Below are 12,411 nucleotides of genomic sequence, written 5' to 3' on the forward strand. Positions count from 1 at the left end.
AAAGTTTGTGAGGAGAACAAGTGAAAAGGTTTTAACAATAGGAAAAAGACAGAGGCAATGTTAATGTGCAAGAAAAAAGTTTGTGGTTTCAAATATTTAACTTTATATAATTTGGTAACAATTGTAAATAATGTCATAAAATGTGATATTTGCTAAAATATTGAAGTCCTAGAAACTGCACTATTCTTGTTGTTTTGTATTATTTTAAAGTGTATATACTTATCATATTAGAAAACTAATAAAATATAAACTTTTTTATTTTCCTGAATCAAAGTCTCATTCAGCAGGAATAATAATAATAATTTATTTCTTATTAGGCTAATAGATTATTTAGTAAATTACATGAAAGCATGTTTCATAGTGCCTAGAACATAATAGACACTCAGTGAATTTAACTTGAATATGCATTTACATGTGAGAAGTTTCAAAAAGGCCAAGGTACTATAAAAATACATATTACTGGTGTTGAATTATAAATGAATACATTTGCTGGAAAAAAGGTAGATTTATAGTAAATTTATAGTTACTACTTTATACAGTAATAACAATGACAAAGATTTCCTTGATGCAACAAAAAAGACAGTGATTGGGAAAGTCAAAATTGTGTTGGTTACTCATAATTTTGACCTACATTGTACAATATGTTGTTAGAGATCAAAGTCCTTAAAATAAAATAATGCCCAACACCTCAGTTCCACTGAATCAAGTTGGCAATCATTGAGCCAATATAAACCAGGGAAGACTCTCTCCTTAGGGATTAACATCACAAATGTGATTATGTAATTTGATAGATATATTCCTATAAAAGTTTTATTTTTTAAATACTCAATTTGGGCTGATCTATGGCATTATCAAAAAAATAAATGTCTTTTTTTAAATGAAAAACTTTATCATCATTAACGACAGAAATGGTCCAACATTATAACTTGGTTTGCATTCTAAATATATTAAATATAAATAATGAGAAAAATCTAACGGTTTTTCATTAATTTTAAACTTTGTTAAAAGTTCACTTTCTGCCACAGCTAAAGCTAAAAGGATGTTGTCACCAGATGACATGTATGTATAGGAAATCTGTCAAGCACTTGGGTGAAAAGCACATTGTAGGTAGCACTTTACAAATAAATCATTTTCCTCCTTAGCTAAAACAGGCTACAGTAAATGCAATTTGAATATGATCTGAATTCAGGTGTGTTTTTCCAAACTTATGGTCTCACAACAACAAAACGCTCTGGTTAGTTTGGTGGAGACTCCATTCATTCATTATTCCTTGTTTGTCAATTGGCATTAGCTCAATGTGCTCTCAACAGGTGGGATAATAAATCTATGCAGTCCTCTTTCTACATTAACACTTCAGCTATTCCCATCCATATCAAAGTTTTCCAATTTGTTTTATATTAAATTTGTTCCCTGGTATTTTATTGCAGTCCATGCCAGTTAAAACATTTTCGGATATCATTTTCTGGTCTCTTTCAAATGGGTTACAATTGGCTATTTTTTCAGCGAAAGCTTTAATTTGTTATAATATTTTATCAAACAAATCTAGAATAGGTCATTACCTATTAAAACCTTCATATTTTTATTATATTTGTTGCGTAAAATTAACATATAATAGTATGTTTTAACTAAAGCTAGAAAATAGACCAGCTGAGAGAGAAAGCACCTGAAATAACAATAACAGTAAAGCAAAGTTAATAGAAATTATCTGTGTAAGTTTTGTGAATAAATTGTGGTCTTAAACAACAAAACACCCTGGTTAGTTTGGTGGAGGACTTCATTCATTCATTATTCCTTGTTTGTCGATTAGCATTAGCACAATGTGCTTTTCAGAAGCCATATAAGCTATATATACAGTAAAGGTTTTTATAATACATTTCCTCTGTCCTTATCCTATGAGCAATTCTTTTCAAAGGTGGTCTCATAGGGAATTACTGCTGCAATATTGGCTGATACTGGTGTAATGAGAAGAAGCATTCATTTTTCTTGGATATTTATACTATGTCCAGAATAAATATCACACTTCCATTTTCAACTACCTTATCACTAGATTGTCCTGGAACTGACAATCCAAAAATACTATTAGTTCAGTGTATTTAACCAGATATGAAATTAAATTGAAATGAAACATAATCTATTAAAATTTTTATTTGTGGAATAATTAATAACACAAGATTTTTTCAGTTGTGGCTGAGAACACTGAAACACAATTAACAAAAGTATGTATAAAATTTAGTTTCTTCACTTAATTTTAAAATGGAGAGTTTATAAGATTATACATACATTATACTCAAGTTTTATAAAAATCTAGCCATTCAGAATTTTGGCAACAAAGTCAGCAAACAACTGCTTGCTTCCATTATGCTTGTAAGAGGCAATTTGAGAATATACTCCCCAGGAATTAAATTTTGTGAATAAACATTTTAACTAATTGCATTATTGTTCTCAGAACATTGAAGGCAGCAGTAAGCCAAACCAAGCAATCCAATTTCTTTATTTCTTTTCTTAAAGCAATTAAATTCTCTTTCACAAACACATTTTAGAAATCAAGGAAGAACTACATGTATTGTATACTGGATGGATAGGGAAGATATATAATTTTTTTTTATATTTAAGTATAAAATTTGTGCTGTTTTAAAGAAGAAAAAGTTTGGTATTCCTGGGCCAGATAAATTCTAAATGTATATATTTCAATGGTTTGTGTAAAGCTCAGTGAGGGGAGTTTGTCATTTGAACTTTTCATCAGTGCTCAGGGCACTGCATTTTGGGAACAGTGCGAAGAATACTATCTGTTCAAAAATACTATCCGTTCAAAGAATACTAACAATTCAAAGAATGACTATCCAATCCAGCCATCCATTTCAGATTTTTATCTGATCATTTAATCCCATCTTTAATGTATGTCTTACACTCTTTAGAGATCTTATTATTCAATAAAACAATATCACAATAATACCTGTATACTTAGGTCTCTACTAAATATATAATAATATAAAAAGAGTTCTCCTAATATGTCCTTAAATTTCCTCTTGTTTGCTTCCTAATCCAATAGTCTATCACTCAGGAAAATTATATTTTCTCCAAAACAGATTATTCATTATTTTATAATAAATAGTATGGTCTTACCATGACCATACTCTTAGAAAGCCCATTCTCTGTTCTCCACTAATAAGATCCTTTTCATATGCTATGAAATCTGCAAAGTTTTCACAAAGAATTTTATTAAGAATTAATTACTCTCTATTCCTCATGTTCCTATTAGAGTACTTGTCACATTATCATACAGCTAGCAGTACATGTTTCTGTATCCCCAACTAGACTTCCAGTTTTCTCCAGATGGTATGACATTATTACTCCAGAACACAGCCGAGGTCTTATGCACACCAGACGCTAATACAATATGCACTAAATAAATGATTTATTTTAAAGTCAATTCAAATTAACATATTTTATTCTTCATTCTTCTTCAAGGGTTATGATGACATTAATTAGCATTTGAAAGATGGTACTTAATGTTCTGCATTACACCAATATAAGTAAAAGTGATATGTTTAATATCTCCTTTTCTTGTAAGTATATAAGCTTGAAAATTTTAAAAATGTATATTCACCCTGAAAAAAAATTGAGAATTTATAATAAAGTCTGTGTTTCATAATTAAGTAAAGGCTCTAAATTATTATTGACATTTTAAATTCTGAAAAAAATTTAAAAATGTAATGCTCAATAAAATTCCATTATACTAAAAAATGAGGGTATGAATTTACATTTACTCATGTACTTGCTTAATATAAATTTTTTTAAATATTAAGCTTTTGAAAACCAATATCAAAATTAATGATTCTATAATACTTAAGCTACTGGATTACTTAGTGCATTTCTGTCAAGCACCAAAACTTTTTCTTTAAGTATTTTTTAAGGTCTTTAAAAATGTGCATATCTTTGACTTCTCACAAGAGTATACAAAACACAGAGGCCAACTAACTTTTTCTTCTCAATGACCCAGGCTCATCACAGAATTGCAACATCATATTTTTTTAGATCAAGGAGGTCATTTGTGAATAAGAGAATGCTGTTCTTGCTAATTGGACAAGTGAGAATACTACAATCCAGGGAGATTGTGTGGTGTGCCCTGGGTCTCAGAGCAAGTTAATGGCAAAACCAGGCTTAGAATGGAGAGAATCTTATTCAGGGTTCTTCCTAACAGGAACCACATTTGAAAATTGTGTATAACTCTGCGGCTCTTAGATACATAGAGAAACTTTGCTGTGACATATAAGGGATATAGCCAGCTATATTGAATAATTTTATGATTTTTAGTGTTTATTGGGTTCCTATACCTAATATCCAATGTCAGAATCATATTTTGTTGTATTTCCATTGTTTCATAATTTGGTGTATTTAATCAGAGAGGTTTTGTATACTAGATGACCAAATTTGTTAGAATATATTTGTAAATATTTTCTCATGAGACTCTTTTCTTTCTTTCTCTCTTTTTTTTTTTTTCTGAGACGGAGTTTTGCTCTGTGGCCAGTCTGGAGTGCAGAGGCGAGATCTGGGCTCACTGTAACCTCCGCCTCCCGGGTTCAAGCTATTCTCCTGCCTCAGCCTACCAAGTAGCTGGGACTACAGGCGCCCGTCACCACGCCTGACGAATTTTTGTATTCTTAGTAGAGAAGGGCTTTCACCATGTTGGCCAGGATGGTGTCGATCTCCTAAGCTCCTGATCCGCCCGCCTCAGCCTCCCAAAGTGCTGGGATTACAGGCGTGAGCCACCATGCCCGCGCATGAGACTCTTTTGTATGTAAAAAGAAAACCATTTATCAATGTAAATTCTGAAGGGCACTTGACTTGAGCTTTAATTAGAATAAAACAGCTGAATATTCATCCACTACCGAAAACAGTTAAGCCTTATTTCTATGGTCAATCGTTTCGGCATCATCTACGATAGGAAACAAGACAAAACTCATAGAGAAAAGACAAAAATATCAAGGAAGGAAAATATCATAAAAGTAGCATTTTGGCCGGGTGCGGTGGCTCAAGCCTGTAATCCCGGCACTTTGGGAGGCCAAGGAGGGTGCATCACGAGGTCAGGAGATGGAGACCATCCTGGCTAACATCATGAAACCCCGTCTCTACTAAAAATACAAAAAAAATTAGCCGGGCATGGTGGCTGGTGCCTGTAGTCCCAGCTACACCGGAGGCTGAGGCAGGAGAATGGCGTAAACCCGGGAGGCGGAGCTTGCAGTGAGCCGAGATAGTGCCACTGCACTCCAACCTGGGCGACACAGCGAGACTCCATCTCAAAAAAAAAAAAAAAAAAAAAAAAAAATAGCATTTTCAGTTGGATTATTGTCTTACCTAAATCTAAACATCAATAAAAGCAGGTCTTGCCATAGTCATACTAGAGTTAAAAAAAAAAAAAAAAAAAAGACAAAATCCAGTGTTTGAAGAAGATAAAAGTTTCTGCATACCAACAATTTATATAATAAAAATGGCACCATAAATAGAAATAAATAGAAACTGGAACAAAATAAGTAACAGAAACGAAACTTAGAAATTAAAAAAAACAAAAAATCAATAGATAAACTTACTATATGACCAGCAATCCCACACTTGGGTATTTAACCTAGAGTGATGAAAACTTACGCACATACATACAGACTCACACACATTGCAAATGAATGTTCATAACAACTTTGATATGGTTTGGATGTTTGTCCCCTCCAAACATCATGTTGAAATATAATCCCTAATGTCAGAGGTGTAGCCTGGTATGAGGTGATTGGGTCATGGAGGTGAATCCCTCATGAACGGCTTGGTACCCTTCTTGAGGTAACGAGTGAGTCCTCACTCTGAGTTCACGTGAGATCTGTTTTTTTAAAAGAGTGTGACATCATCCCCTCCTCCGTCTCTTGCTTTCTCTCTGGCCATGAGCTACATCGGGCCCTCTTTGCCTTCTGCCATGATTGTAAGCTCCCTGAGGCCCCCAACAGGAACAGATGCTGGTGCCATGCTTCCTGTGCAGTCTAGAGAACTATGAGCCACAATAAACCTTTTCCTCTTTATAAATTGCCTTGTCTCTAGCATTATTCTATAGCAGTACCAATGAACAAGCACAATCTTTATTATCACTACAAATTAGAAATAACTCAACTGTTTTTCAGTAGGTAGATAAATGAACTGTGATACATCTATATAATAAAATACCATTCAGCAATAAAAACAGGAATGAATTACTGGGGCACTCAACAACAAGGATGAACCTCGAAGGTATTATGCTGAGAAAAATAAGTCAATCTCAAAAGGCTACACACTGTATGATACATAGGAATGGAGAACAGACCGTGGTTGCTGGGAATTAGGGGCAGAGGCAGAGTGCTTGACTACACAGAAGCAGCACTAGGAAATTTTTAGGTAATAAAACTGCTTTGTATACTAATTGTGAAAATTACACAATTCTATACAGGTTTTCCATGTCATAGAATTTTCAACAGAAAACAAAGCATACAAACAAAAAACTATAAGCATAAATATAGATGGAAAGGCAACAGTTGTGGTTGCATAGGTATCTATATTTGTTAATTCATCAAATATTTACAATAAGTAATTTTAAATGTATGTTGTCAAAAAATGTAAATGTATATTGTCAACTGAAAGAGAACAATGAACAAATCTCCCTCCTGCAAGAAAACAAAAAGTCAATAGCCAATAATGCACTGTTTATGACACAAAACACCAATCTATAAATATTTATAGCTCAGAACAGACCTCACTCTATTCAACATAGCATCCCTGATTCAGGCAGAAATAAGCAGCCTTTTTTGGACCATCATAATATTTTTTCAATGCTGTGGATTAGACACAGCAGTGGACACTTTAAGATAAATAATATCTGGTCAAGACAAGGATCAGAATACAAAATTTTGACTGGGCTACTCTACTGCTAGTTCAGGGTTTAGCCATAAAAATAAGAAAAAACAGAGTTAACATAACAATGAGTATGTACTCACTTTATAACATAAAAATTAATAATAAACATTTATTTTAAAATAACTAAATTTTAAAATTAGTTATTATTGTTAAATTTAATGTAAGTTTTAACAGATTTAGTGAGAAAAGCTATACACACCAAAAATACTGATCCAAGAAATTGGTTATAACCTTTTGTAAAATTCTGTTAAAAATGAATTTCATTTTTGTTTTAGTGGGGAAAATAAAGTATTATTGTTGTTTTGTATACACTCCATTTGCTATTCATGGCTTCATAGCCCGCTCTGTGGATTAAGTAGTAGCTGACAACTTTTGCTTTGCTCAACTGACTGGCAGCTATCATTCGAATACCAGACTTATCTTTATGCAGATTTCTAAAGGTCACCATTTATGCATGTAAATTCTGAAGGGCACTAACTATGTACAGCTGACAGATTCTGACAGCCACGATATCTCCAAGAGTGGAATAAGCAGGAATGCCTGTCTGAATAATTAATGTGCTTTTACCCTGCCCATAGCCAGTTTTTACATCCCACACATTCTGACTGTGGTTTTGAAATTATTTAGAAAACATAATCTCATGGCAAACCAAAACTTCCTTTTTAAATTTCTACAAAAAAAGGGGTAAAAAAGTGAGACAATTGAAGACCTTCAGTTTAAAGTGTTAAATTTATAGAAATCACTCCTACCCAGAGATGAAAATTAACATCTAGTTCTGGATATTATTTCTGGAAAAAAACAGACATTACTATTTCTGTGCAGACATTACATCATTACTATATAAAAAGTGTATAAAAGCAAATAAGCAAATAATTCTGCTTCCTACATTGCTCAATAAATGGCCCCATCACAAACAATGTTGCCACTTTCAAACCTGAGACTGATTCCTGATTTCAACTTTTCTCTCAGTACTCAAATGCAATCAATCACTAGATCTATCAATGAGCCTTCTACATGGTCTTAAATGTGTTACTCACTGTCCATCCCCATTGTTGTTGTGTTAAACTGGATCTTTCTCATACCTCACCTGAGTTATTACAAATATTTCTTGGGTAATCCACCTGCCTCCAGTCACATGATCATGCATGCTGCTTCCAGAGTTATCTTTCTAATATACAAATCCATGAGCAAAGCCAATGGTACAATATAAAAGACACACAAAAACAGAAATTAAAAGGATGCTATAAAGAGGAAATATTTAGAATACATAAAATAATGGAAGGAGGCAATAAACAAATTTTGTGTAATGTGGTAATACATGCTCTGGAGAAAAAATAAGGCAGGAGATGGGGGTAGAGGGTGCTCCCAAACAGTTTCCATTTTAAATGGGAATGTGCAGGGAAGGCTGCCATGAGAAGAGAATACCTGAAGTCTAGGAAACAAGCCATGTGAATAACTGGGGAGACTGATCGGTAGAAAGGCCCAGGCTCTTAGGTGGAATGGCCTAGTGTGTTCCACAAACAGCAATGAAGCCAGGGTAGCTGGAGAGCAAAGAAGGTTGGAGATGGATCAGGTCTCCAGTTGCTGTCTGCAACAACAGTGGAGCAAGGAAAGAAAAAAGGACGGTGATGTAATTATCCACGCAGAAGAGGATTGTGATTTGGATAAAGGTAGTAGCCTAAGAGGTGTTTAGAAGTGGTCAGGCAGAATATGCTGATGGATATGTAATGTGTGAGATAGAGAATTAAAGAATTACTCCAAGGATCTGTGGCCAAAGAACTGTAAGAATGGAGCCATTAACCCAACTTTCTGTGAGAATGATGTTACCATATAGGATTTCTTATTTTGAAAACTTTGGTTTGACCCTGTGTGTTTAAATACATTCAAAGAGGTCATTTCCTGTGCAAAATGGACTTTCTCCAGCATGTCTTTCCTTTGGAGGCTCAAAAAACTGTAGTGTATTTTACAAAGATTTACATAGTCCTTAAGATATGCATTGTTTTATTCTAAATACTGTGTGGTAGATCATATTGTTAACTCAATTATGCAGGTGAGGAAAGTGAATCAAAGAGAGGATAAATACTATGCCAAGGTCCTCTCTTTAGAGTCTGTCTTCAAAATTTAAGTTCTTTATTTCTTCTCAGTTGTTTTGTGTATTTTATTATTAAAATGGAGTGCAGAGGACCCCAGAGCTGATAGTGGCAGAGGGGTGGAGGATGATGGATACGTTCTAGATCTTGATTTTGGTAATATTTTCACAATTTTATGGGCTTGTCAAAACACATTTGTATGTTGCAAAGAGTGAATTCACTGTATATAAAATAGATATCAATAAACCGGCCTTTAAAAAAATACTATCTAGCAAATATAAATTGACACATGTTGGAAATACATACATTTTGTCCAGATGAAGACTGAATTTCTCATATTACACAATCTATTCTAATACTTATTTTTTCTTATTAAGGCAGTGTTTTCTATGTCATCTAAAAATATTTGCGGATAAAGTAATACATTTTTATTTGTTGCCATATTTTTCTCATGTGATTTCAGCAATTTTTACCATAGCAGAAAGAGCTATGCTTTCTCTACTGACTTTATTCTTTCCCTGCAGGAAATCTCAAATAAAGTTTCTAAAGATTTATCATAAACTTTAGTAAAAATTTGTAAATTGCTAGATTGACCATAAGTATAAACCCTGCTGAAAAAAAACAGAGGTTTCACATTTATGTTCTAGATATTAAGTGATTACAAACCTCACTATTTATGTTGCTGTGTACTATCATTAACTTATACCTCAAAACAAAATATATTCTTAGGACTGGTTTAATCATTTAGGATTTGAGAGTCAAATCCATATTTCATAGTCTTCTTGATCATTTTAAGTTTTTGTTAGCTCCTTAATAAATCTGTGTAGTGTTTATGTTAGATAATGAAACTGAAAAATAACCTATAATGGAAGTAGGGGAAATATCAGCTGCCATTTTCTTATTGTTGCCTTGGTCATGTATTAATAAAATAATCTTCATTTTTCCAATTTTGATGTTAGGGCTACATAAAAGCAATTTTCTAGATGTGAGGACTAGTTTAGTTAAAAATCATAGAATTCCATAGATGCACTTAACCAAATTCATGCAACGAGAGTACAGTAAAATACCCTTTCAAACAATCACCACCATCAAAATCCCAATGAGTAGCCACTTGACATCCAACAGGATAGCTGTAATCAAAACGACAGACAATAACAACTTTTGGCAAGCAAAACTGAAACACTTGCATGGTTCTAGTGGAAATGTAAAATGGTGCAGCCACTTTGGAAATCAATTTGGAAGTTCCTAAGAAAGCTAAACATATACTTAACATGTGACCCAGGACTTTCAACCCTAGGTATATATCCAAGAGAAATAAATACATACACCTACACAAAAACTTGTACAGAAATCTCCAAAGCAACGTTATTCATAAGAGCTTAAACATTTCAAAAAGTCCATCAACTAAAAAATGGATAAACAAAATGTGGTATATATCCATATAATGGAATATTATTCAGCCATAAAAGAAATGAAGTAATGATTCCTGTTACAATAAGGGTGAAACTTGCAAACATTATGCTAACTGAAAAAGACAGACAGGAAAGGCCAAACATATGATTATTTTTATATGGTAGACCCTCAGTGAAAGAATGTTAGTGGTTGTCAGAGGGTGGGGCAAGAGTGGAATGAAAAGTAACTACTAATGGATACAAGGTTTCCTTTTGGGGAAATAAAAATATTCTGAAATTAGAGAGCAGTGATAGCTGCACAACTTTGTGAATACAGTAAAAAAAAAAAAAATGAATTGTATACTTTGAAATGGTGAATTTATGGTATATGAATTATATCTCAATTAAAATATTAGAAAACAAATCTGCCAAACATTTAACATGGCAACAATCCCTATGATTTCTCCAGAAACTTCATATTTGGGACCTGTGACAGTCATTAAATTAAATATTATTAAGTCGTAATGCTGTCTGATTTTTCATAAAGAAAATAAACATGAGGAGATGTTCTGAAATTTTATTCCGACATCCCCCTGAATACTTTTGAACACTCTGAGGGCATCTAGGATAGAAAATTAAGCTTTTGTAAGGCAAACATGATACTTCACGGACTGTTCCAGGTCTACTTCACCTGACTCCTCTCTTAACACTGTCTTACCACATATGCAATCTTTCAGCCACAATGGAAGCAGCAATCTTTCAATGGCCATCCCTTGCTCTTTCACAAACTAGTGTGTGGGCCTGGAATGTATAACCTCACCTTCCCTGTCACAACAACTCCTCCGTGAATTTCATAGCTTCTCTGAAAGTTTCAGAGCCTCCAGCAGAAGTGAACTGCTCCCACCTTTCTTTCTTTAGCAGTCTGTCAGGAACTCCTTCAAAATGTGCACACTAGTATCTGCAGTGCTTCATCTTTTTCACCAGTTTTTAATATGTCCACAGCAAACATATCTAAGTTTGCTTGGATTATTTTTTTTACAAAGGATGATTGCATGAGTGTGTTTTGTATATTGATTTATTTCACCAAAGTTAAGTACTAAATAAACTATTACATATTCAACATAGTAAAATAATGTCTGCCAAATTTAGTTGTTAATGTATAAATAAGCTAATAAATACAAATGAAAGACAGTCAATCATATCTATTCTGAAAGAAGGAAATAATATTAATTGTTCGCAAATGTGATTGAGTGTGAAGAAGAAAACACTGACAAGAAATTCCAAATGAAAGAAATTCAGTCATATCTCTTCTGTGAAATAGGAACAACACTGCTTGCATATAGAAATAAATACGGGGAAGAAAACAATGACAAAGTAAGGCAAAAATACTTAAAAGAGAAAACATCAACTGGAAAATGTAGTGCATACAAAGGCAGGTGCAATATTTTTACAATTTAAAGTCATGCATTACTCTTAGAGCTCAGAAAAAAGTATGGAATATTTGAAAATAGATGATAGCAATTAAAGTACATATCAATTATGTCAATAATTCAAAATAAAATGAACTTAAATAATTTTAATATGAAGAACAATAGGAAAGTTGATATCAAAATGAAATGAATTTAAATCATTTTAATATGAAGAACAATAAGCAAGTTGATATTTCAACTTTTAGGCTGTGTATTTATAATAATGTACACGCTAAACTTTACAAAGTAACTTTATAGGAATTACTTTCAGGAACTTCAAGAAAAGAGGAAATTCTCATTGTACTGTTGATTGATTAATATGCGGGCCTGTTTTGCCTTCTATGATTTTCTGGGGAAAATGTAAATATGAATATTGACATAAAATTACACCGTTTGAAATATTTTATACTGGACTTCATAAATATATTTCTGATAATTAACAACATAATTTTTGAAAGTAATTTGCTTAATATTAAACAACTGGTTGCTACCAAATGAATATATTTTATTATCTAATATTTACATTCAACATTA

The 12,411-nt window shown here is 32.9% G+C and overlaps 1 protein-coding gene across 3 annotated transcripts in view; it reads right to left on the reverse strand.

Annotated features, from left to right (window-relative positions):
- Window positions 1-12,411, reverse strand: part of ADGRL3 (adhesion G protein-coupled receptor L3) — an 888,015-nt gene that overhangs the window by 689,599 nt on the left and 186,005 nt on the right. The gene's annotated exons all lie outside the window — the stretch shown is intronic.

The sequence above is a fragment of the Trachypithecus francoisi genome, unplaced genomic scaffold (assembly GCF_009764315.1).
Source record: "Trachypithecus francoisi isolate TF-2019V2 unplaced genomic scaffold, Tfra_2.0 Lachesis_group1, whole genome shotgun sequence".
Taxonomy (NCBI): domain Eukaryota; kingdom Metazoa; phylum Chordata; class Mammalia; order Primates; family Cercopithecidae; genus Trachypithecus; species Trachypithecus francoisi.